Source organism: Dipodomys spectabilis, unplaced genomic scaffold (assembly GCF_019054845.1).
Source record: "Dipodomys spectabilis isolate Male_0828 unplaced genomic scaffold, ASM1905484v1 ptg000140l, whole genome shotgun sequence".
Taxonomy (NCBI): Eukaryota; Metazoa; Chordata; class Mammalia; order Rodentia; family Heteromyidae; genus Dipodomys; species Dipodomys spectabilis.
This window is the reverse complement of record NW_024870817.1, coordinates 20542763-20551068: the sequence shown is the minus strand read 5'-3', so window position 1 is coordinate 20551068 and position 8306 is coordinate 20542763.

The window sequence follows — 8306 nt, the reverse complement described above, 5'->3', positions numbered from 1 at the left end:
AACTTTTCCTCATTTTTACGTGTTTGGAATGTTGATTCTAGAGAATTTTTCTCTGGGAGTCCTTTCTATAGCATTTCCTACCTCACCTTCAATCATTCCTCCCCTGCAGTTCTGTTTTAGGTTCTATAAAGAAAGCCATGCTCGCTCTCTGGAATATGTGTGGGGTAAGTACCCACTAAATGCATATTTGAAAGCATCCATCTTTTTGTACTTCTTGGACTACATCCTTAGGTCCCAAGACTTAGAATAATATCAGCTACACTGTGGCACTAAATAAATGAATGGCCAACTCATACACAATTACCTTAGATCCTAGGTCTCTTAAGATGTTTCCCCAACGCTTTCCAGCCTTCCAACAACTCCTACATTCTCAGACAGTTTACATTCTGAGGAACAACAGTGATTGGACAGATGTGTCAGCATGCATTTAGATTTTAGGACTGTGCTATGACTCCAATTTATTGTTGCAGCACCGGAACCAATTTAGGAGAATTTTGGGGAGCAGGACATGAGAAAGGAAAATATTTCCTCCTCTTTTCTATCATACCAGATTTAACTTGCTTGGAGCCCCAAGTGCCTTAATGTTGCTGACAATAGGGAAACAAGTAGCACACAGTCAGCAGATTAAATTTTCTGTAATAAGCTTTCATCGTGTCATTCTCCAAAACTTCAGTGTCTCCCTATTGCTTATAGGATATGGCCCTCTCTGTTCAGATGTTTATCTAGTCTGATCTATCAGGGCCTGCTAGATTATAGTTACTTAGGAATGTTGATCTTCCTACTAGAGTATGATCCTTGAAAATAATGTATTCATTCCCAGACACTTACATGTACCTACACTCTGGGCTTCATATGGAAGATTGTACTGTGGAGGAAGACACGTCCCTATCTTCAATTGCCACAATTGCCAGTTCAGTTTGCAGCTTGCTTTTGAGAGTTACTAATTTTTCTGGGCTTGACTTTTAGTCTCATTTGGTGAACTCCAGCAGCATATGTTTGCATTCCTTACTCTATCATTTACCAGCTGTATGCTCCTAGCTAAGTCACTTAACCTGTGGCTCTGTTTCACCTACCACAAACTAAGGTGATACGATATATTAGAATCATTATGAGGAATGACAAAGTTTATGTGGTGAGTTTAACACAAACTTTGGCATATCATAAATGCTTAGTAAATATTTGTCAATTTTTTCTCCTCAACAGAGCCACATTTGTAATCCTATACAAACATACCAGTAGATCTGTCTGTATTTCATTGCTGTGTATATGCAATCAATTGCTCTTGTTATGAATGGCCTTCCTCACTCCCATTCAATTTTAGTTTGGAAGCTCTTCTCTGCTACTGAACGCCATATATATTCTCTCTCTCTCTCTCTCTGTCTCTCTCTCTCACACACACACACACACACACACATCCTACACACATACACACATACATACTGCCTTTTACTAGAATTTAACTTTTCTTGTGTGCTGTCACCCTAGTAAGAAATGATAGAAACAATAATGCTGTTATTCTCAAGCAATGCCCAAGGTGTCCTATATTTATAATATGTACCCATGTACCTGCTAACTTCTTTTGGATTTTTTTAGTCCAAATCTCAGTATATAACTCAGGCAAGCCTTAAATTCACAGTCCTCCTGTGTCAGCCTCCCAATTGCTGGGATTGCAGATGTGTATCACCACACCTGAATTTTTTTTTTTTTTGGTCGGTCATGGGGCTTGAACTCTGGGCCTGGGTGCTGTCCCTCAGCTCTTCAGCTCAAGGCGAGCGCTCTACCATTTGAGCTACAGCGCCACTTCCAGTTTTCTAGTGGTTTATTGGAGATGGGAGTCTCACGGTCTTTTCTGCCCGGGCTGGCTTTGAACCGCGATTCTCAGATCTCAGCCTCCTGAGTAGCTAGTATTACAGGCGTGAGCCACCGGCGCCCGGCCACACCTGAATTTTTTAAATGTACTAAATGAATGCAAAGTAAAAAGCCAGCCCTTTTATTGGTAGCAATTGGTCTCTGAAGTGACACCATTTGGAACTTCAAGGGTAAAACTGGGGATTTTTATGTCATTTAGTTACATCTACAAGCAGAAAGTTTCTGCACTCTGGATTCCAATGGAGAAATTCCTTCTTGTCTTAACTACTGGTACATTTCAGTGTTGAATCAGCTATTGTAGTAGAGAAAAATTATTCATCCTCCTCCTCATAATAAGTTTACATATATTCTAAGACAGTCCTCAAGTAATCCTCTTCTCCCAAATGAATAATCAAACTATTTTTTGCCTAACTAATATCACAAATGGTCTAGGAAAACAGGCAAAATTGCTGCTCTCCTAAAAATGCTATTAGCTTGTAGTTCATGGTTTAAGTGACTACTCTGGAGTGAAATGAAAACATCTCCAGAGATTTCTGGTCAGTCAACACTTCAAGTGTTTTTTCTGAGGACCTTGCTAATTGGAATATTTTAATATAGTTAAGGCTCAAAAAAGTACTCATTGAGTACATAGAGTATCCAGTATTAAACAACATGGTGTTTTGCTAAGCAGTGGAGAGGATATAAAAATCTGAAATATAATAGCTACATGAAGAACATTTGGATATAGGAACAAATCTACACTAAGTACTCATCATGAGATGGATACCAAACTAAGTTCTGAAAGTATATAGATAAAATGTCTGTCTTTGTGCAGCTCCACAGGGGAGCCTAACCTCTTATATCCTCAACTTATATCCTCTTACAAATGATGTGAAAGATATTATTGGCAATGGGTACTCTGGGGTATGGAAGAAAACTTTCACTTACAGCCTGCTTAATACTTGAATGGAGAATTGAAGGAAGAATGAGATTTAATCCTTATGAAAAACAATAATAAGAAAAGTGGGGAAGGACCTTTCAGCAATGGGAAGAACATATATGAAAGCAAAAGGCCATACACATGCCAGATTCTACAGAAAATTTGGATGACCAAGAGGCAGTTGTGAAGATAAAAGTAGAGAGCAAAGGAAGACAGATTCAAGAAGAATTCTATATTAATGATCACCAAAAGACTGTGGGTTCTAAATCTTTGAAGAGACTTGGGAGCCACTGGTGGATCAAACAAATGAATGCTCTGATTAGATTTGTGATTTAGAAAAATCACTTTAAAAGTTGTGTGAAATCTAGCAAATACTGATATGCCCAAACTAAACCAAGATGATTTAAACTAACTTAATAGACCCATATCAGCATCCAAATAGAAACAGCAATAAGAGACCTCCCACCCAAGAAAAACCCAGGGCTGGATGGATTTACAGCTGAATTCTTCAAGGCCTTCAAAGCAGAGCTAACACCAATACTTCTCCATCTCTTCAATGAAATTGAAGGTGAAAGTTCACTACCAAACTCTTTCTATGAAGCCATCATAACCTTCATCCCAAAACCAGACAGGGACTCATCAAAGAAAGACAACTATAGACCCATTTCTTTGATGAACATTGATGCAAAACTTCTCAACAAAATTTTGGCCAATCAACTTTAACAATTCATCCAAAAAATCATACACTATGATCAAACAGGATTTATCTCAAGGATGCAAAGCTGGTTGAATATACACAAATCAATTACTATAATTCATCACATCAACAAGAACAAGGATAAGAACCACATGATTATCTCAATAGATGCAGAAAAAGCATTTGACAAGATCCAACACCCCTTTATGATGAAAGCTCTGGAAAAATAAGGAATCCATGGAACATTCCTCAAAATAATAAAGGCTGTGTATGACAAACCTACAGCCAGCTTTATCCTTATTGACAAAAAGCTAAAACCATTTCCTCTAAACTCAGGAATGAGACACGAATGTCCACTCTCTCCACTCCTCTTCAATTTAGTATTAGAATGCCTAGCTAGAACAATAAGACAAGATGCAAACATAGAAGGGATCCAAATAGGGAAAGACGAAGTAAAACTCTCCATCTTTGCAGATGACACGATCTTGTATTTAAAGAACCCTATGGACTTCACTCCCAAGTTACTCAAACTGATCTGAAACTTTGGCAGAGTAGCAGAGTATAAAATTAACCCTCAAAAATCAATGGCTTTCCTGTATGTCAATAATGAGTAGAGCACGGCTGAAATAAGGAAAGCAATTCCTTTTGTTATAGGCCACAAAAAATAAAATACCTAGGAATTAACTAAAGAAGTGAAGGACCTCTATGATAAAAACTTTAAAAACCTGAAAAAGGAATTTAAAGTAGAACTTAAGAAGTGGAAAAACCTCCCATGCTCCTGAGTTGGGAAGATTAACATTGTGAAAATGGCAATACTGCCAAAGGCTATCTACAAAGTCAATGCAATACCCATCAATATCTCAACCTCATTCTTCAATGAAATAGAAGAAGCAATCCAAAAATTCATATGGAACAATAAAAGACCCTGAACAGCAAAAACAATCCTTAGCAGAAAGAACAGTGCTGGAAGAATATCAATACCAAATTTCAAACTCTACTACAAAGCCATAGTAGTCAAAACAGCTTGGTACTGGCACAAGAACAGACCTCAGGACCAGTGGAATAGAACTGAAGATCCAGAAATGAATCCACAGACCTATAACTACCTATCTTCGATAAGTGAGCCAAAAAATAAAATGGATGAAAGACAGCCTCTTCAGTAAATGGTGCTGGCAAAATTGGTTAAACACCTGTAGAAAACTAAAGCTAGATCCTTATATATCACCCTGCACCAGAATCAACTCCAAATGGATCTAAGACCTCAAAGTAAAAGCAAACACCCTGAAAACATTATAGGAAGAAATAGGAGAAACTCTAGGGCTCCTTGGTACAGGGAAAAATTTTGGACAAATGGGATTTCGTGAAACTGCAGAGTTTCTGCATGGCAAAGGGTATAGCTAGTAAGATCAATAGAAAGTCCACAGACTGGGAGATCTTCACTAGCCATACCACAGACAAGGACCTCATATTTAAAATAGAGTTAGAACTCAAAAATTAAATCCTTTATAAACACATCCTCAAAGAAACAACTGCCCCATTAATAAGTGGGCTAAAACCTTAGAGACTTCTCTGAAGAAGAAATGAGAATGGCCAATAGACACGTGAAAAAATGCTCAACTTTTCTGACCATAAAAGAAATGTAAATAAAAACCACATTGAGATTCCACCTCATCCCAGTTAGATGTTAATACCCACCACACTATATTGGAAATGAACTTTACAACTTTGGGTGTGTGCCGGGGGGAAGGGAAGGGAGGGAAGGGATATTGGGAGAACAACAAAAGAAGAGGTAACAATGCTCATCAAGAAATGTACTCATTATCTTATTCATGTAACTGTAACAGTCTGAACAGTATCTTTACAATAAAATATTTTTTTAAAAGGAGAGAAAGAAGGCAGGGAGAAAGCTAGTGGAGGGGATTTCCAAGGACTCAAGTAAGCACTGACAAAGGGAAGACCAGCTAGGAACAGGAAGGCATGGAAGAAAAGTGATCATATGAGATCTGAAGATGGAGGAAAATGAAAAGGTGGAACTACCATATGCCCATTGTAAAGACTGTATTTTATCAACTTCATTCTTGCAAGATTTATACTAAATACTCACAAGTTTTATATAGGCAAAGAGCATTTACTTCTTATACTATACACACATACATATACATATATTGTTAATTGTAAATTATTTTGTGATAGAATAAAGCACATTTTACAGACTACAGCTTTTAAACAATGGGAGATGATGAGGAAATCAACATTTTATTCTCTTTAGGCTTCTAATGTATAAACTGTGTCCTATAGTTCTTTTCCAAGACAAAGAATCAGAAAAAAATAAAAATTAGAATGGTAACTAAACAAAAGTTTATTTTTTTTGAATAGGCAGACTCGAGACAAGAATCTTTAGAAATTCTGATTTAGCTCATTCAGACCTTGACTTGAAAAGTTTTCAGGTCCTATGCTACTTACATCTGTCTTGGTTGCATTCTCTAAAAGCAGAGACTGAAATGTCTGGAATACATTATGTCTACTACAAATCAACCCTGTGACAGAAAGGCAAAGGAAGTAGAATGGTTGACAGAAAGAAATCAGCTGCAATGAAACAGGTCCCTGGAGCAGATAATGCCCACTGAGTGTCCTAAGTCTAGCTAAAATGGCCTGGTCTGTATATTTAAGTTTCATTTGTCAGATGTGAGCGGCCCCAGGCAGGTGTGATCTGTGAAGAGGTGGTTCTGGACTACTGAAGTGGTCCCTAAGGATGCTGATACACCCCTCACCGTTCCCCAGTGAATAACATACTCTCCTTTGAAAGGGTCTTGGTGTCTCCCACATCTGCACACATAAGCTTCCACGGAGCTCAAAGATAGAACCAGGCTAATTCCTTGGTGGAATTATATTGAGACTGACTGCTCCAGCCAGATGGCTATATCTCCTATACTTAGAAGTGCTATTTTAGAAGTATAAAAACAAGAAAATTATCTTGAAAAAAAATTCAAAATCAAGTTTTAAATCACTTACTACTAGTAAGAGACCAGTGGTCATTAGAAGAAAAATAGGAAAAGATATTAATGTTACCATAAGGGTATCATCTTCTACCTTTCTCCATAAATAGCTGAAATCAGCAAAACATATGAAGCAGTCAAGGAGATTCAAGGACTAGAAGGAAAATTAAAAAGGAATACAGACTGGGTGCCCATGGGTCACACCTATAATACTAGCTACTCAGGAGACTGAGATCTGAGGGTTATGGTTCGAAGCCAGTCTGGGCAGGAAAGTCCATGAGACTTTTATCTCTAATAAACCACTCAAAAACTGGAAATGATGCTGTGTGTCTCAAAGTGGTAGAATGCTAGCCTTGAGCAAAAGAGCTCAGGGACAGCGCCCAGGCCCAGAGTTCAACCCCCATGACAAAAAAAAAAAAAAAAAGAATATAGAATTCTCCTGAATTATAGGAGAATATTATGGCTTCCTTTCTTCAGCCAGGCAGTTACAGGCTCACCTGAGAGACCTTCTCTGAGATATTTACATTTTCATTCTCTTTGTTTGACTCACTATGAATTGAGAACTTATAACAGGAATAGTTATGTCAAAAATTAAAACCCAATATACAGGATGGAAGGTGACTTGATTTTTAAAGGCAATAAAATGACTAAAGAAAGAATGGCTCATCAGAGTTTAGAATATAATATCATGGCAGAACTACCTAGAAAATAGAGAGATCTTAACTGTGATTTTTATAACTTGCTGCTGTGTACTGAATTCATAATTTCTTCACCCCTCAAACTTTGTATGCTTAAACTCATCGATTTAGATTCATAAATTTGCAATGTTGTTATCATACCATTGTTGTGCAAAATTATGGCACAGAAACATTTTATAATAATTTTCTTTTTGAAAAATGATAGCTTGATAAAAAAAAGGACACTGATAATAGTCTTCTGTAAATTTATCTTCAAATTCTGAATTCAGAAATGATTTCCAAAATGTCAGGAATAATCATCATCAGTTACCAGGGGTCAATAATGACAAGAATTTTTAATCTAATTGATCTGTATTAACAATTTTATGAAAATTATGAAGAAAACAATAAAATAGCATTAACTTTTAAAACCTTGTTTTACTATTTTGGATCATTTTCTTCTATTTTTTTCATATTAGGAGGTGTATCATAGTTTCCATTGTAAATTATTATTCCATCCTAAATAATGGTGTTCTGCATTCCTTCCTCCGAGATCTGGAGTGCACCACACTACCTACGCCGTCCATCCAAACCTAGAAAAATCAGATCAGTGCAATAACACTAATGGGAATGAAGAGTGGAGAAAGAGAAGGAAGCTCAGAATGAGAAATGATAATATTCAAGCTAAACATAAGCCGACATGTACCCTCCCCACCCCCCAAATATATTAAAGATAGTCATGCCTGGATAATTTTCCACATTAACCTTTGAGTTCGTCATAAGTTATGTTGGTTTGCTTTAGAAAATAATGCTCTTAAAAGTGACCATATCAATAGCTTGTAAAAAACAAATCCCACCAAATTAAGTTAAATGCTTTGATTTTTCAGAGTGTATATATTTATGAATAATTGCATTAGATACCTATTTTTTTGTAATAGCAAAAACAATCTTAGTGTTGAAACTACTCATCATGACAGCTGCAGGAAGACCCTTGAAGCCCTTTCCCCTCCACTAAAATGGGGAACTGCTGACACTGGACCCAGCCCTAGAAGCCAGAGCCTTCACCACTGTTGTATCTCAAAGCCAGAAGTCTTTAATGCCACCTTTGCCAGAAATTGGTTCTGTGAGGCCCCTACTTCCCCTCATTG